General features: G+C 40.7%; 1 long non-coding RNA gene and 1 pseudogene across 1 annotated transcript; both read left to right on the top strand.

Moving 5' to 3' along the window:
• The first annotated feature begins 8287 nt into the window (after window positions 1-8287).
• Window positions 8288-15642, top strand: LOC138122986 (uncharacterized; annotated as a pseudogene).
• Window positions 9605-14841, top strand: LOC138123560 (uncharacterized). The gene is made up of 2 exons (XR_011156855.1): window positions 9605-11628; window positions 14340-14841. It is a non-coding gene; the product is annotated as an uncharacterized lncRNA (long non-coding RNA).
• Window positions 15643-18179: the final 2537 nt, after the last annotated feature.

The raw sequence follows: 18179 nt of genomic DNA, 5'->3' as shown, positions 1-18179 counted from the left end.
GTTTCATCTAAGTGGATATGTTAATTCACAAAACATGAGAATTTGGAGTACTAAAAATCTCCATGTTTATGTGGAAGCCCCCTGCATCCGCAAAAAATTGGCGTTTGGGCAGCAATTTCTCAACGACGGATAATAGGACCATTGTTTTTTTTAAGGTAAATTATGTGCACTTAATTGTTAACTTTCTAATCACTGTAATCATTCTTCAGGTAACCTAACTGCAGTTAGATATCAACAAGTGATTTTGGAAACTTTTATAAATCAACTTCATGATGAAACAGCCCTTGGATATTTTCAACAGGATGGAGCCACCGCACATTCAACTAGGACCACAATAACCATGTTGCGGAAGTTTTTTGACAACAGACTTATTTGTCGGAATACAGAAAATATCTGGCCTCCGAGGTCTTGTGATCTTACGCCTGCGGACTTTTTTTTGTGGCCTCATTTAAAAAATTCAATTTATCAAACACCTGTTCACAATTTACAAGACTTTAGACTTACAATAACTGAAAAAATTAACGAAATTAATAATAATCCAGGTATGTTGCAAAATGTGATTCGTGGAGTTAGGCGAAGGGCTCATTTGTGCTTGGAACCACATGGAGAACATTTTCAGCATTTATTGTAACAATTATTGAATAAAATAAATGTATTTTTCTCCAATCCATGGATAACTCGATTACAAATTATTTTGATCGCTCGATAGTAATGTAATGTAGTAAGTAATGTATCAGAAGAATTCAAACATTGCTATGCTAAAGATACTAGACTAAAAAAAATGCAATAATGATAGCGAAAGATCTACACTACAACCATTTTCATTTGAAGAAGATGAAGGATTCACTGGGTTTATCAAAACAATAAATCCTCGATATTTAATACCAACGAGAAAATATTTTAATGAAAGAAGTTATAAACAATTTATACGATTACGAAAAACTGGAACTTCAAAAACAGCAGGATTCATATTAATCAATCAATCGAAATTTTTTAGTAACAAAATGTAGATTTGGTAATCTTGCACAAGCGGGATCTCAGATGTAAATAATGAGGTAGTGCCTCCGCTGCCGGCAACGGCGCTCGCAAAATAAACCAATGGTTGCCGGCGGCGGTCACGCGCTCAATATTGAATCCGATACTGATGGCGGCAACCGGGCCCACAAAATACTGTGGACGGTGCCGGGTATCGACTACATAAGGTCAAGCACCCTTAATGAAAAAGGGAATTTTACGTACTCCCATGCGGATAAAAAGTAACTCTTTTTCGGACGCAGTTTTCTGACTATGGACCGTGGCGCCATCTGTTGGCCTGTTTAGTAAGTTAACAACGAAACCAACAAAACCAAGTAAATCGACTGTAAATTTTACCAAAGTATTTTATTTGCTCGAAAAAGTGTATCGTTTATTTTTGATGCATAATAAGAAAATGAACGTTCATGTAATCGATAGCAAGAGCGTGATGAAGAAGTCTAATACAACAGCCAAAGTGATGTCTAATGTCTAATACGCCGCCGCCGCCGGACATCGGAGATGATAATCGCAATAATTGTCCTATCACCATAAATTATTCAAATAAATAATTGTATTGATAAGCACTGCACTATTACTTGATAGTAATATCCGTAATAGTGTATGTACTCCGGCAAAATTGCCGTGCCGCCGGGTGGAGGTGGGATACGAAAAAAAGTATTGCAAATAATAAATCTCTCGTTTTGTTGGCAAGCTGATAAAATAATACTACTGAAAAAATGTCAATGTGTATTAATAAATGTATGTATCTATTTGAAGAAAGTAGATACACAATAAATTTGTAATTTTTCCATTGATGCCTTTCAAAATCATGCCTTTTTCTAATGTTGAGTACGCGAATATGTATTTACTTTACGGTGAAAGTTGCGGAAATGCATCTGCAGCGGTTCGTTTGTATGGTGCTCGGTTTCCTAACAGAAGAGTGCCGAGTCGATAAACTCTTGTGGAAGTTGCCCAAGGGTTGCGAGAAACCGGATTACTTCAGCCTTCAGTGTGTGGACGAGACCTACAACGATCAAATTGCGTGTTAAACATTGAAGATCCAATTTTAAACGCAACGGAAGTGAATCCAGGTAAGTAGCAGACATAAGGCCGTATTCTGTAAGGTGCACGTTAATTTTAGAGACCCTTTAAAATATTGCATTTTAGCGGACCCGTTAAAGTTAAAATCATTCTTCATATTCTGTAACGCAAAATTTAGCGGTTGTGTAAAAATATATCATTTTAGCGGGCGCCGTTAAAACTAGTTGTGAACAGTCATTTTAGTTCAGATGTTTCAAGACAGTTGCGCCGACTCGGCCCCAACTTCCCGCGTTTTCAATGACAACTCTTTCAATGTGAGGTTATGTGATATGTGTCTGATGCAGTTAATACCGTTAGTGGATGTTATTGTTCAGAAGTTTTGAGCACAATATGGCAAGTCGCGGCGCAAGAATGACGAAAACTCAAAAACAGATCCTTATAAATTATTTAGAGGAGCATACTATGATGCTTTCACCCAAATTATCAATGGCTGAAATACCGCAGATGAAACAACATTGGGAGACAGTCGCAAACCTATTAAATTCCTCAGCAGGTGCCAACAAATCAGTGAAACAATGGAAAGAAGTAAGATTATCGTTATTTTAGTAATTTATACCAACCAAGCTGCGTTTTATAGGCGTGAAATGAATTAAAAACTAATGTTAGAAGGAAAGCTCGAGACAACATGTATGACATAAACGGAACTGGGGGAGGTGGAAAGAAAGTTAAATTATCTGAGATTGAAGATAAAATCATAGGTTTAATTTCAAATGTAGTTATAGAAGGTGCACCACTCCCAGAAGCTGGTGGAAGTAGAGGTGACATTACACTCATGGCAGACCAGAATGAAGCAGTAAGTTTTCTTTTATGAATAGTTGCAATTTCTGATAATGATTAATATATCCAAGAAAATACTGGGCAAATATGGTGTATTATCAACAACTCCAATAGCAGTAGCAGAGACAGCAATAGAAACAAATACAAGACCAATAATAGAGGCTGAGATATTAACAACTCCAGACCCTCAAGCAGAAGCTGCAATGGCAACAACTCGAAGACCAAAACAGATAATTAAAAAGAAAAGAAATATAACCCTACACCCCATGCAACAGGTGATGAGTAACCACGAAGTTTGCTTGAAAAATGTTGCTGCTTCAAATAATAACATCGCGCAAGCATTGTTGGTTCTGAGTTCCTCTATTGCGCGAGTCAAAAAACGAAATAAGCAAAGTGCTGTATTCAATTTGACATGTTAACTGAGAATTTTTTATTATCAATAAAGTTTTCTTTACTTAGTTTTGTTTTATCAAAATTCAATTTATTGAAAAAAGTTGTTAACAATTTGTTGCCGAGTAATATTTCCTTGATTGAACCAGTCTTGATTTATTGGGCCTGGAATTACATCAACTTCATTGTTGTCTTCAAAATATTCACCATGGGGCAAGTCTACATTATAATGTATCGCCATATTGTGTAGAATTCCACAGCTATAAATAATTTTTGCAGCTCGAATGGGGTTATAATGCAAAGCTCTGTTGCTTAGTGTACATCTAAATCTAGATTTTAAAATACCATTAACATGCTCTATCCGTATCCTTTGCTGTGAAAGAGCAGTATTAAATTTTGATTCTGGTGAATCTGGCATAAAATCGGTAAAAGGTACAAGCAACCAAGGTTGTAACGGATAGCCACCATCTCCTAGTAAATAACCATTGTTTCCATTCATGAACTGCCTATATAACATGGTTCTCACATTTGAAGACATCCAAATGGCCGAATCGTGGACTGATCCGGGAAATCTGGCATTCATGTTCAATATTTTATATTTTGAATCACATACAATTTGGGTATTTAAACTGTAATAGCCCTTTCTGCAGTAATAAGGTGCTGCAGGATATACAGGATGATTCATTGGAGGACCAACTATTTTCACATGTGTACAATCAATGATACCCAATAAATTGGGGAATCTATGGTCAAGTTCCTGAAATCCTGCCTCAACTTCGTTTCTGCTCACTTCATCATTGGGAAAGTGTATCCATCTATTTAGAAGGTGTTCAACCATAACGTTTGAAATTTCGGAAATACACCGGCTGACAGAGGATTGACTAATAGCAAATGCATATCCAGTACCAACATTAAGCTGGTAACTTCCATGCCCGAAAAAATGTAATGTAGATAATATACGTAAATATATCGGTATCATGGTGGTCCTTTGAGGATTGATCATATATTCAGTCAAAGTGTTTATGAGGTCTTCACAACATTGTTTACTTAGACGAAATAGTTTCAAAAATATACGGTCTGGTAATTCGAAAGGGTTACTACTATCACGTAAATTTCTTTGATTAATTCGAAGCCGATGTCTAAAAAGAAAGCAGAAATTAGCGACCTAAAAATTAGGTGCACCTTCAAAATTGTATTGTACCTTCGTACTCTGTTATTGTTTTCTTCAGCCAAAACAACATGAATGACAGCATCAAGTACATATGCCATGATTAACTATGTATAAAACTGTTATAGAACACAAGTAACCTAAAAGTATTCTACCATTGACGCACCGTTATTTTTTAATACCTACTTTTGACTAGCCTTTAAATTGCAACCGCTAAATCCAAGGAATTAAAGCTAGTACGTTAAATTTTAAACGACATAGTAGATACAGAATAACAATTTTGGTTTAGCGGCCGTTAAAATATTTAGCGGTCGGTTAAAATTAACATGTTCCTTACTGAATACGGCCTATAGGCAGGCAATTTAATGTGTCACAATGGGTTGTATCTAGGATTTTGCATGAACAGTTACTTTATCCTTATCATGTACAAAGAGTTCAAGGATTAAGTCCTGCAGACTATCCAGTGCGTCGTCATTTTTGTAAATGGTTTTTACTAGACTGGTTCTTACATACGGTGCACCTCCACATTACAACCGGCAGGTTAGAGACTTTTTGAATAGGACATACCCTCGACGGTGGATTGGACGCAATGGCCCTAAAACGTGGCCGGCACGATTTTCGGATTTATGAACGTAAACGTTAGACGAAAGGCGCGTCTTCTGAAACTGGAAATTGGAAACAATGGTGGAGGTCCTCCTAAGTGTAAAGCTTTGACGGAATTCGACGAAAGACTGCTACGTTTATTAAAACCGGTAGCAGTGGATGGACTATCTGATATTCCAGAAGTAGAAATTCCCATAACAGAAGGTTGGTAATCAGAACTATTAAGAGAGTTCCACTCAATTTAATAATATTTAATAATGTTGGAAAATATTACGTTTAAAGATGATGCGACTGCAATAACTCCCTTGCTGGAGCTCAATGCTTTTGACGATAATTTAAATTTAACTCCTCAGCCAAGCACCTCTGGCGGTACTAAAAGGAAACTTGAGGAAAAAAGAACAGACAAAGGAGACAGCCATCCTCAAAAAAGAAGGGTAGTCGCTGTGAAAAAAAAAACACAAACGCAATGCTGATTAGATGGCAGAACTGGAAAACAGCTTTTATTCTAAAATATTACAACAAATACTGATACCTAATTGTCAGAAGACAAAAGTAGCACGATTTATGTTATCTAATACCGCGTATTCCCTCCCCGGACATTGATGACGGCCTGGCAACGTCTTCTCATACCGAGAATTAAATTTCTAAGGTCTTAATTGATCAATATTGTTCCAAATATGAATTAGGCTCTGTGACAGTTCGTTCAACGTCATAGGAGGCGGTTGAAGAGTTCTAACTTCCCGTAACATGTTATCCCATATGTGCTCGATTGGGTTTAGGTCGGGACTGCGCGGTGGCCAGACCATTCTGGCAATATTAACATCTGTAAGGTAATTTTGCACAACCCGAGCGATATGTGGTCGAGCATTAACGTCCATTAAAAGAAAATCATCCCCAAGTGCGAATGGCACTACATGAGGTTCCACGACTTCCGTAATATACCGATGTGCTGTCATTCGTCCTCTATCAACGATGACCATGTCGGTATGAGCTGCTGACGAAATACCACCCCAAACCATAACGGATCCACCACCATGACTTACTGTTCCGACAATGTTACACTGAGCGTATCTTTCGCCCAGGCGTCTGTACACTCTCACTCGTCTATCATCACTGTACAGACAAAACCTGGACTCATCGGTGAAGAGTACGTTGGCCCAATCATTATCATTCCAATTCAGATGTTCATTCGCAAACAACAGCCGTTGTCTACGATGATCCGGAGTAAGTAGCGGGTCTCTTGCTGGGGTGTAGGGGTGCAAGTCAGCTTCTACAAGCCTTCTTCGTACAGTATCTTGACTTATTCTAAACCCATAGGTCCTAGAAAATTCTTGTTGCACTAAAGTGCTGGTCACAAACCGTTGTCTCAGAGCTTGTAAATGCATAAAACGATCTTGTCTAGGGGTAGTTATGCGTCCTCTGCCTTGGCCGTGTCGTCGTTGATGTGTGCCTGTTTCTCTAAACCGATTGAAAGCCCGCGAAATGGCGGACTGTGAAACTCTTAAGCGTTGAGCAATGTAAGTTTGTGTTGTGCCCTCTTCTTGCAATGCAAAGGCAACGGCACATTCTTCTGGTGAGAGATTTCTCGCAGGACGATGTACGGGGTCTTGTTGGAAGAAACCATTAAAAATAAAATGATAATATAAAACACAGAAAAATCACCGAAAATAAAAAAATACCCCCAGAACTTAGATTATGCGTTCATTTTACGGGGCAGTGTATTAACACTTTGGCTACTATGTGTACCATTTTTGGTACACACTCGACCTTTACCTGCAAACTATGTGGTCAGATTTGGTACACATTTCACGACTCAATTAGATCCACTGTGTACCCTATACGGACATGATTTTCGTAGTTTACAAGGGGATTCTCGATAGTCGTAGTTTGTGAGTAAAGATTGGTGAAGCATTTCGAAAAAATAATTACAAATGTCGCCTAGATCACCTTTCTAATGCCTTTCTAACTGCAAATGAATATAGACAAACAAAAATGTCGTAGTTTGTGGGGACATTTTTCAAAATACCCCCGTAGTAGCCAAAGTGTTAAGGAAATTATTTGTTACCTGTCTCTTTTTCTTGAACCTTGCAGAAAGTAGCATATTATATCATTAAGAGTAGACGTATCCTTTTTTGTGCTGAGCCCAGAAATTGAAGACCGAAACGCAGTTGAGGTCGCACAACTGGACGAAGCTTATTTATTTTTCTTTTCCTGCAGTTACAATCTTCAAATTTTAAGGCACTAGTAATTTCTACTTCACTTGTTATTGGTACTTGAAGTTTCGATAATATTAGTGAAGTCTACAAGGCTATCCAATCTACTTTCTGCAAATTTCCACGTAAAGCTTTCCCAAAATGGTGAATAATCGCGATTTGTAATTTTTAATATCCTGAACTTTTACAAAGATAGCAGAGCCCAAATCTTCGATATCTCTCATTGTCAAATTGGTGATTTCGTCGCATCGACAAGCCCTATAACATCTTGTATTTATGTACCTAACCTACAATAATAATTTGTAATTTTTTCTCTAGGGAACTCAGAAATTTGAAAGTTTACCCATCTAGGTAGCCAGATACTCCTCATCAGAGGATTAAGTAGAAATTATACACTTTTCGCCCGGGACTGTGGTCAGATTAGATCGGCATTTTGCCGCGATCTGCATCAATTTTGGAGGCGTCGCCGTGCATTTCGTTTTCATTCAATGGCATCGGACTTTTTACTTTACAAATATTCGCTAAATATAACAAAATTTATCAAAACGTGAATAGCAAACGATTATAACCTTCAAATGTTTACTTTTTAAAACCGAACAACCATCTTGCTGCTGATTTTGACATCACATCATTCTCATCTGACAGCATGGATACGCCCAAAACGCTTTTTAGAAGTCTTATTTTAATGGAGGATAATTTAATGCTTCAAATGACCTTACATTTGACTCGGTCGAGCCGCCTCTGGAACACTTCTACTCCTAGGACTTGAAGTACTTGTATTCCGCTCAGAAAAAAAGACACTTTAACCGTCTCTATGGAGATACACAATGGCGTGACCAGTTTGACACGCGTGACATTTTCGGACCGAACCATCAGTTGTCGGTTTTTGCCCGTCGCATCAAAGGAAATACAACAACACGCAACTCTCCAAGTTGGGACGCACCAACAGACCACTTCCTAGGGGCTTAGTTTTTGTCACATTGTCTTGTGTTTAACACGTGTGGCGACGATTCTTGTGATTATGGAGTGGAATAAAAATGATGTTAAAGATTTTATAGAACTTTACCACCAGAAAATTTTAATTTGGAATCCTCAACATCCGGGTCACTTCAACAAAATTAAAAAGCAAGATGCGTGGACAGAAATCGCGAGTAAAATAGGAAGGCCTGTAGAGCAGTGCAAAAGAAGATGGAAAATCTTCTGTCATCACTCAGAAGGGAAAACATGAAAATGAAAAAATCAGTAGGAACTGGAAAAGGTAAGTGTGTCGATATTTATGCAGTGATTTCACTGTATAAATTTCATAAAAATAAAAAAAAAACAGAGTGATACAATTGATTATTTTTGTGATTATTAATTAAAGCTTTGTTATTTTTAAGGAACACAAGAAATTTACAAAAGCAATTGGTTCGCCTTTACAAGTTTGCAATTCATTTTGGAGAAAAATAAGCCAAATCCGTCGTTAAACACTGTAAGTAAATAATATCCACTTTAGTCTTTTCTATGCATATTGATTCTGCCTTTCTACCTTTCCCTCTTTAAAAAAATAATCAGCTAGTTCTTCTCGTATAGTTAAAAATTCGACCTTGCTCTACGTGGTACATTTCTCAGGGGATGTAATGAACTGCTTTCATCATTTGCTATTTTTCTCCAACTCCCATGTGTCACATTACCTGACTGTTCAACAACGTATGTTCCCGGTGGGTTGTAAAGTGCATTAGATTTAGGTCTTTGTCGTAAGAAGTTGTGTAGCAGAGCAACGGTTAGCACAACCTTTGATGCATTTTCTGATGCAACTAGCATTGGTTTCCGTAATACGCGGAAAACAGCTGAAGATATGCCGAAAACATTCTCAACAATCCTATGAGCTCTACACACCCTATAGTTGTAAATTCTTTGTTTTGAACCTTTTGCATGGTAACCAGAATACACTTTCATTAAATTTTCTGATATCGCAAATGATTCATCTCCAAGAAAAAAGTATGGCAATTCTTGTGTTCTTTCATTTAGAAGAGTCGAATGACGGAGGTTTAGCGAATTGTTTTACAATTTTTTGCATAAGTCTGTATTAGCGAATACTCCACGGTCGGATATTCGGCCTTGGCATTCTACATCCACAAACATAAAACTGTAGTTAGCATCAACAACAGCAAAAAGAACTATGCTGAAAAATCCTTTGTAATTGATGTATTCGCTGCCACTGTTTACAGGGGATTGTACTCGTAGCGCAACGTGCTTACCATCAATTGCCCCGATACAGTGTGGGAAGTTCCATGTAAGTAGTTTCAAAACCTTTGCTCACATTTAGCCATTCTTCCTGTGTTTTCGGAATCTGTAATGAAACAGTAAAATTTCCACGATGTACATACTGTTACGATTTAAATTTCGCGGTAAATCGTAAAGGCGAGAACGTTCTAGAACATTCCAGAACGGGCTCTCAGACCCCGACTTCCGGTACCGGCCGCGTTAATTCGGCGAGAGGAGGGGAAAATATATAAAGGTGGAGCAGACGCCATGTCAGGGGTTCTCGACAGGTTCTCGACTAGTAGAGGTCAGAGGTTACGACCGATCCGTGTGTGAGTGTTGTGTTCAAAGGGGGAGATTAGGGGGTGTTTTAGTGTGCAACAGGTGCTGGCGAACCCGTGGAGGAAGACCGATTCGGCTGGGAAGTCGTCCTAGAAGAATTCCAACCGAAACGTCGCGGCGGATAAAGGCTTCCTTCACGAGGGTCATCGACCCTACGCTTCAGCGGATAATTTCACCACCCTGTTGGGCCGACGTCATCCCCCAGGACCCCTCCGGAGAGCAGGACCTCACACCGGACTGTCCCTGGCCGAGGAACCCGAGTCCAGGAGCAACTCATATCTGGCAAGGTCCTTCAGCGTCTTTCTTATACTGTCCGCCATCTTGGCACATTTCTTTTACGTTGGTTTACGTTATCGGACCTGAAGTGACCTCGCCAGAAACGACGCGCTCGCTGGCTCTCGGAAGTTTTTTTTAATCATTTTATCACTTTACTTTATCGTTTTCCACTTTTTTGCACCGGGGCTAAACCTAACTAATTCACGCTTATCCCTAGGAAGTGTCGAGGGGAGGAAGGACCCCGAGGACTTTCCGAGGATACGGACGGCGTGATAGATCAGCGGCGGAAGAAGGACTCGGAGGACCTTCCTCCAGCTCTCGCTCTTCCCAGGACTCTTTCTGGATTTCAAGCCCCAGGCCCGGTGTAAGGAAAGTTTGGTTTAAATTTCATGGATTAGTCACTTGTTAATTAGAAGTTTAGCCTGGTAGTACCGGCACTTTTTGTAAATTTCACTAGAGTTTAAGCGCCTTCAGCGTGTTACTTTGTGAACCTTCAGTTCGCCACTTTACTCGCTTTCATTTTGCAATTTTGGCTAGTTTAAAATAGTTTCAAGGTAAAAACTTTAATTCGTTCATTTTCGAGAATATTTCTTGTTTTGTATCCTAGATTCACCTTACATAGACAACTGTGTTACGCCCGCAGCGGCATCTGAGTTTGAGTTAAATAATTAAGTGTCGTATGTAAAGCTAGGAACGAGAATTAAACACCATTATATTTACATTTGTGTTTCTGTCCAACACCTGGTATAACACCGTGTTTGTGTAGTATAATTTCTACTTCAACAGCCTTGCTCTCGAGACGTAAGTGTGTTTTGTGCCAGACCTGGAACCGATCAGTCTCGAAATCGTTATTTAAATTTCCCCCAGTGGAGTCGGGAGATTTAAGTTTTCTCTTGTTGTTGTAGTAGTAGATCAGGAGAAAAACAATAACGTAACATGGGGGCTCAACCGGGATGTTTATTTGACTGATTGGCTCAGGTCCTGGGGGTTACACGCCTCGAGAGTACAGAGGTCACGGTGTTGCCAGGAGTTGGAAGGAACTTTTGTAAGATTCCATATTAAAGACATTGCTTTGAGAATTTGAAGGTGGTGTTGCCGTTCCGTCGGCGTGATGAGGAGAGCCGTTGTCCCCGGAGTTTCCGGAGGAGAACCGAAGTTCGCCGTCTACGGAGAAGTTTCCGTTGGGACTTTCTCCTGGGTGGAGGGCCGCAGTTGGCCATGGCTCGGGTCATTGGGGGCCGGGATGGGGTTTCGTTTGGAGAGGTGCGTGCTGCCCGGAGGAGCAATACCCGGGAGCCCGACCTAGAATCGCTGCGGTGTATTCTGGAACCCCAGACACGGACGGTACTGCGGAGTCCTCTGAGCACAACTGGCGTCTTCGTCCACCTGGAGGAGAACCTAATGGACGAGGTACCAAAGGCGAGCGGACCTAGGGGAAGTCTTCGAGCGCCGGTGACGCCGTTGCCACATTCACGTCGAGGGACAGGTAGCACCGGAAGGGTGAGACAAAGTGAAGTGCCGACAGGTTCACACGGTCGTAACAGTCTCGTCGAGAATTTTTGTGTTCGTCAGTTTGTGGAAACGTTTTTCTTGTTCGTTTTTCTTGTCGAGAATTTCACGGTTCTGGGACTCAGAGTTTTGGTTTATGGGACGGTTAGCGCTCGGGAGAAGACATCGGATGCGGATGTACCGGAATTTCACCGGAGCGAGCGGCTAACGCGCGGTCCACATTTTGTTCAGTCTCAGAATTTTCGTGCGTCGAAGCCGTGAAATGTTTCGTTTCGTTTGTTTTGTCGTTTTCGTTTTTCGTTTTGTGTCATATCTCGCCCGCCCCTTTGGGTGGAAGGAAGGGCGAGAGGCTGGTCACACGGGGTTGTCTCAACACCATGACAACAAAGGAGACCCCTCAAATTTATTAGGGCGGTTGGATGGAGTGCGAGGCAGGTCTCGATACGCGCAAATCACATCTCAACCATTTTCGGTTGTGAGAAAAATACCGATGCGCGACTGTAATGAGATAAACAAGGGACGGTGGTCGCCGCGACGCGACGTGTGGTATCTTGGACGCGACTCGACGCTACGTGATAAAGTACTTCGGTGTACGATACGAGTGGAGACGCCACAGGGGCGGTTCCTACCCCGAGTTGCTCTCGTGAGAGTACGAAACGAGAGTAGTTGACAAAGACGTTCGGTCGTCGTAGGTGGAAGTACTCGGAAGATGGACGCGCCCCGTGTGCGATGATACGTGGTCGAGGACGTGCGCCAAGATAACCAAAAATTTATTCAGATGTGACTTTAGAAATTACAATCTCAGATTGTCAAACAGACTCGTTTTATTGAATCGCAAGATTTTGCTTCGTGCGGACGCACCGTCGTCCGGACATTTCTTTTCGTGAGTGGTGTTGGAGTCGCACTCAAAAATTTTCATTACCGGATCGGAGATCCTACAGTTTTATCGGGAGGTTGGTTGGGAGTGCGGCAGGTCACTTTCGCGATTTTTTTTTTGTATACACTGGTTCGGCTCGCCGTTGAAGAGCGAACGGTCGCGTAGTCAACATCTGAGGGGCAACAAGTGAGTCGTTGCGTTTTTGCGTTTTCCATCTTTGTCCGGTTGTTGCGTTTCGTAAACCCGAAAAGTTTCTAGTTCGCAAGGGGCGAACATTGCGTTTTCGAACGTCGTGTCGTTAAGATTGAGGACCCGGTGGACGGTAGCGTGGTCGTCGACGTGGTGCGCGGACGGTCCGGGGCGAAAGAAGGAGAAACGTGGTGAGGTTCATGTAGGGTCGAGTGTCCTCAGGAGGGCCGAAGGTTGAACGGTCGGGGAACTCGTCGCCATAGCGCTGCGGCGGATTTAGGACCTCACGCACGGAAGGCCGAAAGTGGTTGAACGCGTTGATGCGGATTTGGTTCCTTGCTCTTGCTCTAGATCTTCGCGCCTTCCACGCGACGAAGAAGATCTTCCACCGTGATGTCGTACCGTCCCGGGAAATAAGTCGGTTTTTGACGACGAGGTCGCCGGTTTTCTTTTGGATTTCGTAGCTCGGGGGAACGAACGCACAATCATCGACGTGGAGCGCGAGCGAAAAGCGCGCCGAATGGTTTCCAGCGACTCTCAGACTTGACCCACCGATGTTGACAATCATTTCAAATTTTTCGTTGTGTCGTTTCAGAAATTTGTGCTCGGTTGTGGTAGCATCGGCTACGCAGCAGCACATCGGGGGGTTTTCAGTTTTTCATTTCGTTTGAGATTTCAACCTAGAAATAGATCCTTCAGATCGTATCAGTTTGGCGGTACTATAACCTGCTAGGTCGAGTCCAGAGACCTGGGGCTTCACCCCAAACCGCAACCATCGCTTGGACTTTTAATGATATTAAAAACAGCATGCGAACTATCGACTTTACTACGTTTGGGCATCGCTCAACTTTCGTTCGGAACCGCTTTTATAAAAATTTCGCTCCGCTCAATTTTTATCATTTAGGGGAGGTCGTGTGTTACGATTTAAATTTCGCGGTAAATCGTAAAGGCGAGAACGTTCTAGAACATTCCAGAACGGGCTCTCAGACCCCGACTTCCGGTACCGGCCGCGTTAATTCGGCGAGAGGAGGGGAAAATATATAAAGGTGGAGCAGACGCCATGTCAGGGGTTCTCGACAGGTTCTCGACAGGTTCTCGACTAGTAGAGGTCAGAGGTTACGACCGATCCGTGTGTGAGTGTTGTGTTCAAAGGGGGAGATTAGGGGGTGTTTTAGTGTGCAACAGGTGCTGGCGAACCCGTGGAGGAAGACCGATTCGGCTGGGAAGTCGTCCTAGAAGAATTCCAACCGAAACGTCGCGGCGGATAAAGGCTTCCTTCACGAGGGTCATCGACCCTACGCTTCAGCGGATAATTTCACCACCCTGTTGGGCCGACGTCATCCCCCAGGACCCCTCCGGAGAGCAGGACCTCACACCGGACTGTCCCTGGCCGAGGAACCCGAGTCCAGGAGCAACTCATATCTGGCAAGGTCCTTCAGCGTCTTTCTTATACTGTCCGCCATCTTGGCACATTTCTTTTACGTTGGTTTACGTTATCGGACCTGGAGTGACCTCGACAGAAACGACGCTCTCGCTGGCTCTCGGAAGTTTTTTTTAATCATTTTATCACTTTACTTTATCGTTTTCCACTTTTTTGCACCGGGGCTAAACCTAACTAATTCACGCTTATCCCTAGGAAGTGTCGAGGGGAGGAAGGACCCCGAGGACTTTCCGAGGATACGGACGGCGTGATAGATCAGCGGCGGAAGAAGGACTCGGAGGACCTTCCTCCAGCTCTCGCTCTTCCCAGGACTCTTTCTGGATTTCAAGCCCCAGGCCCGGTGTAAGGAAAGTTTGGTTTAAATTTCATGGATTAGTCACTTGTTAATTAGAAGTTTAGCCTGGTAGTACCGGCACTTTTTGTAAATTTCACTAGAGTTTAAGCGCCTTCAGCGTGTTACTTTGTGAACCTTCAGTTCGCCACTTTACTCGCTTTCATTTTGCAATTTTGGCTAGTTTAAAATAGTTTCAAGGTAAAAACTTTAATTCGTTCATTTTCGAGAATATTTCTTGTTTTGTATCCTAGATTCACCTTACATAGACAACTGTGTTACGCCCGCAGCGGCATCTGAGTTTGAGTTAAATAATTAAGTGTCGTATGTAAAGCTAGGAACGAGAATTAAACACCATTATATTTACATTTGTGTTTCTGTCCAACACCTGGTATAACACCGTGTTTGTGTAGTATAATTTCTACTTCAACAGCCTTGCTCTCGAGACGTAAGTGTGTTTTGTGCCAGACCTGGAACCGATCAGTCTCGAAATCGTTATTTAAATTTCCCCCAGTGGAGTCGGGAGATTTAAGTTTTCTCTTGTTGTTGTAGTAGTAGATCAGGAGAAAAACAATAACGTAACAATACGTATTTTTAAAATCTTGATTTGAACCAAAAAATCGGTATTTGGTAAGACATTATCGATAGCGTTTCATTTAGATTTTCAGATGCGGTAACATGAAGACAAAACAGTCGATGCAGACGATCCCCTTGAAGCTGAACCCTCGGAAGAATTTAAGGTACCTACTCGACAATGATGAGGCTGGAGTTGAAAATGACGATTCACAATCAAATAGCGTTGAGACATCTCAGAATAAAAGAAGTAAGCAAACCCCAATTGAACAGAAAATAAATAAAAGCAAGAGCGTCTGCTGATGACGAACGCCTTGATGAAGCTTTCCGGCTTCTACAATCCTCAGCAACTGTAATGAAGACGAATGTTTTCACTTCGGAAATTTTATTACGTCGAATCTTCGTCTCTATGATGATTCCACGAGAAGTGCCATTGAAAATGACATTTTCGGCATATTTCAAAGGGCTAGTCAAGGTTGCTATTCACACAATTTAAATTCACCAGGTTGTTCCCAGATGCCACAAACTACGAACACCCAGGGCTCGAACGACTCCAAATATTCTGATGATTTTAACATACAAGAATTTATCTAGGTGTATTAATATACAATGTAAAAAGTAGGTATGTATTAATAAAAAAAACTGAATTTTCTTAATTTTAAATTTTAATTAATAAATATATTTGATTATTATTGATGAATATATGTAAATATATGAATCTGCTGCTAATTGTAACTGCACAGATGCATCCATTGCTGGAGTCAGATTGAAACTGTTCAGTGGACTAGCTGTGTCGTCGTGTCGTATCCTATTGTGAATTATCATGCCAAAACCACAATCGCTTTTGTAGCGAAACGTGTCATTTTTGTAACGCGACGTACGGGTTGTCACGTTACAAGTCAATTGGAACATGTGGATACGCGTCTGTAGCGAAACCTGTCATTTTTGTAACGCGACGTACGGGTACGGTGTCACGTTACAAGTCAATTGGAACAAGTGGATACGCGCCTTTAATGACATTTAATTAATTTTAATCTCTTATCAATCTATATTCTAATCTCAATCTAGCCCTAGAACCACAACAGAACTTTGTAATAGCAAAAAAAGTATATATTATTCAGTTTATGGACCTATGTATGTTAACATCAGCACTTCTTCGCCTCGTCGCAGAGGACCGACCCACCTTTTCCTCGTCTCAACATCTGAGGACATATGATGACCCAGCGCAAGCATCGATCAGAGACCGCGATACAAAAACAAAAAAAGGGAAAAAAGGATATGCATAGAGACATTAAAAAAAACCAATTTATTATTAATGACAATTTCTGTTCAAATATACGAAATAAAAAGAGTTCATTAAAGCGAATTCCAAAGGAAGTTTAAACAGTTTTTAACACGTATGTACAGGATGAATTTGAAAGGCATCACAATATGTAAACCATAGTATCTTCTGTAAATGAATAAACCGAAAATGTTGTTAATAGTTATTTATTGCGTAAGTGTTTTAGATAACATTCTATCCACGCAAGAATGTGCATTCGCACTCGCGTTTAATATTCTTTAGTGGATAAAATGCGACTAAAACACAAATGCAATATTACGTTTTATCCACAATCACAAGCCCAAATTATTATTTAAAATATCACAAAGAATGTCCCTTCTGAAACTTGGTGAAACTCAGAACGGGGGGTGCTGGTTGCTAAGGTTATTTGTTGTTTATGTTTTCGTTTTACTCAAAAAAGTGTCGAAAATGGAAGAAGTTGAGTCTATTCCTCAAGAAATCTTTGAAGAACCCCAAGAAGCAACTCAGCCTTTATTACCAGAAAAGTCTAAAGAACATTACGAAAAATAATTCGCTGAATTCAATAAGTGGAGAGAACAACGTCAAGTAGGGGTAAATCAAGAAATAAAAACTTTTGAAAATTTGTATAGGATGGATGTGCGAAAGCAAGAAGGTGAGCAGGTTCGCATTAAAAGAGGTGTTTTCACGAAATTATGTATTTTTAAAAAAATACTACATAATATCGGTATCCAGGTACCACGGAAACCCAAATGTAAAAAGTGTGAATCACATAAAAACAAAGAAAACATGCAACCTGCTGATATTGAGATTTATAATGATCATACAAGTGAAAAAGATTCTCCAAAGATAACATTTCTGGAAGATCAAGAGAATAGTAAGACTAAATTGTGACCAGTTTCGATTTGCGAAAAGTGCTGACCACCCCTCATGGCGACAATTTTCTTCTTGGGTTCTCCAGATAATACGCCGTGTACAATTTCACAGTATACGAAACTGGAACTCGAAATGGTTACTGTTATGTCTGCGAAGAGAGAAATGCGCAGAGGAGGGAACGAAATATGCACATGTCTATTTTTGTATTTGCAAAATGTTGACCAACAGAAGAACCAAGTATGTCATGTTTCTTTATACTGCGACAACTGCATGGGTGAAAGTAAGAATAAGCAAATGCTGACAATGATACAGCACTTCCTGTCTTTAAGTAAGAAAATTCGTACAGTATCTATCACGTACATAGTTCCTGAACGCACATATACAGTGAGGAGCAAAAGTAACACAACAATTCGATAAATCATAAACTGTTGAGTTTTGAAAAAAGAACAAAAACAGGTCGATTTTTAATTTCAATTTCACGTTTATTGACCTAACATTTTTTCCTTGTCAAAGTAATGAAGTCATCATGTATTTTTTTAATTAGCAACCTACATTTATTCGTCATCATCTCAAAACAACAGATCTTAGTACATCCTGACGACAGAGAATTCCAAAAAATTATTTGGCGCTTTAGTTTTGATGAACCAATACAAACTTTTAGGTTAAAAACGGTGACTTATGGCACAACTTCAGCTCCGTTTTTAGCAGTTAGTACTTTGCAGCAATTAGCAGTCGATGAGAAAGACCAATTTCCGTTGGCACATGCGGTCGTCCTCAACGAATTTTACATAGATTGACAGGTGCGGATTCTGAACCTGAGGCATTAAATTTACGTGAGCAGCTAGTATAATTATTAAAAAAGAGTGGGTTTGAGCTCAGCCAATGGGCATCAAATAATCCGAAATTAAATTCTGAAAACGACGGTGAAAAAAAGATTAAAGATTTTGTTTCTAAA

This window comes from Tenebrio molitor, chromosome 1, assembly GCF_963966145.1.
Source record: "Tenebrio molitor chromosome 1, icTenMoli1.1, whole genome shotgun sequence".
Lineage (NCBI taxonomy): Eukaryota > Metazoa > Arthropoda > Insecta > Coleoptera > Tenebrionidae > Tenebrio > Tenebrio molitor.
Note: the sequence above shows the minus strand (reverse complement) of the source record. Positions and strands in the feature narration are given on the sequence as shown.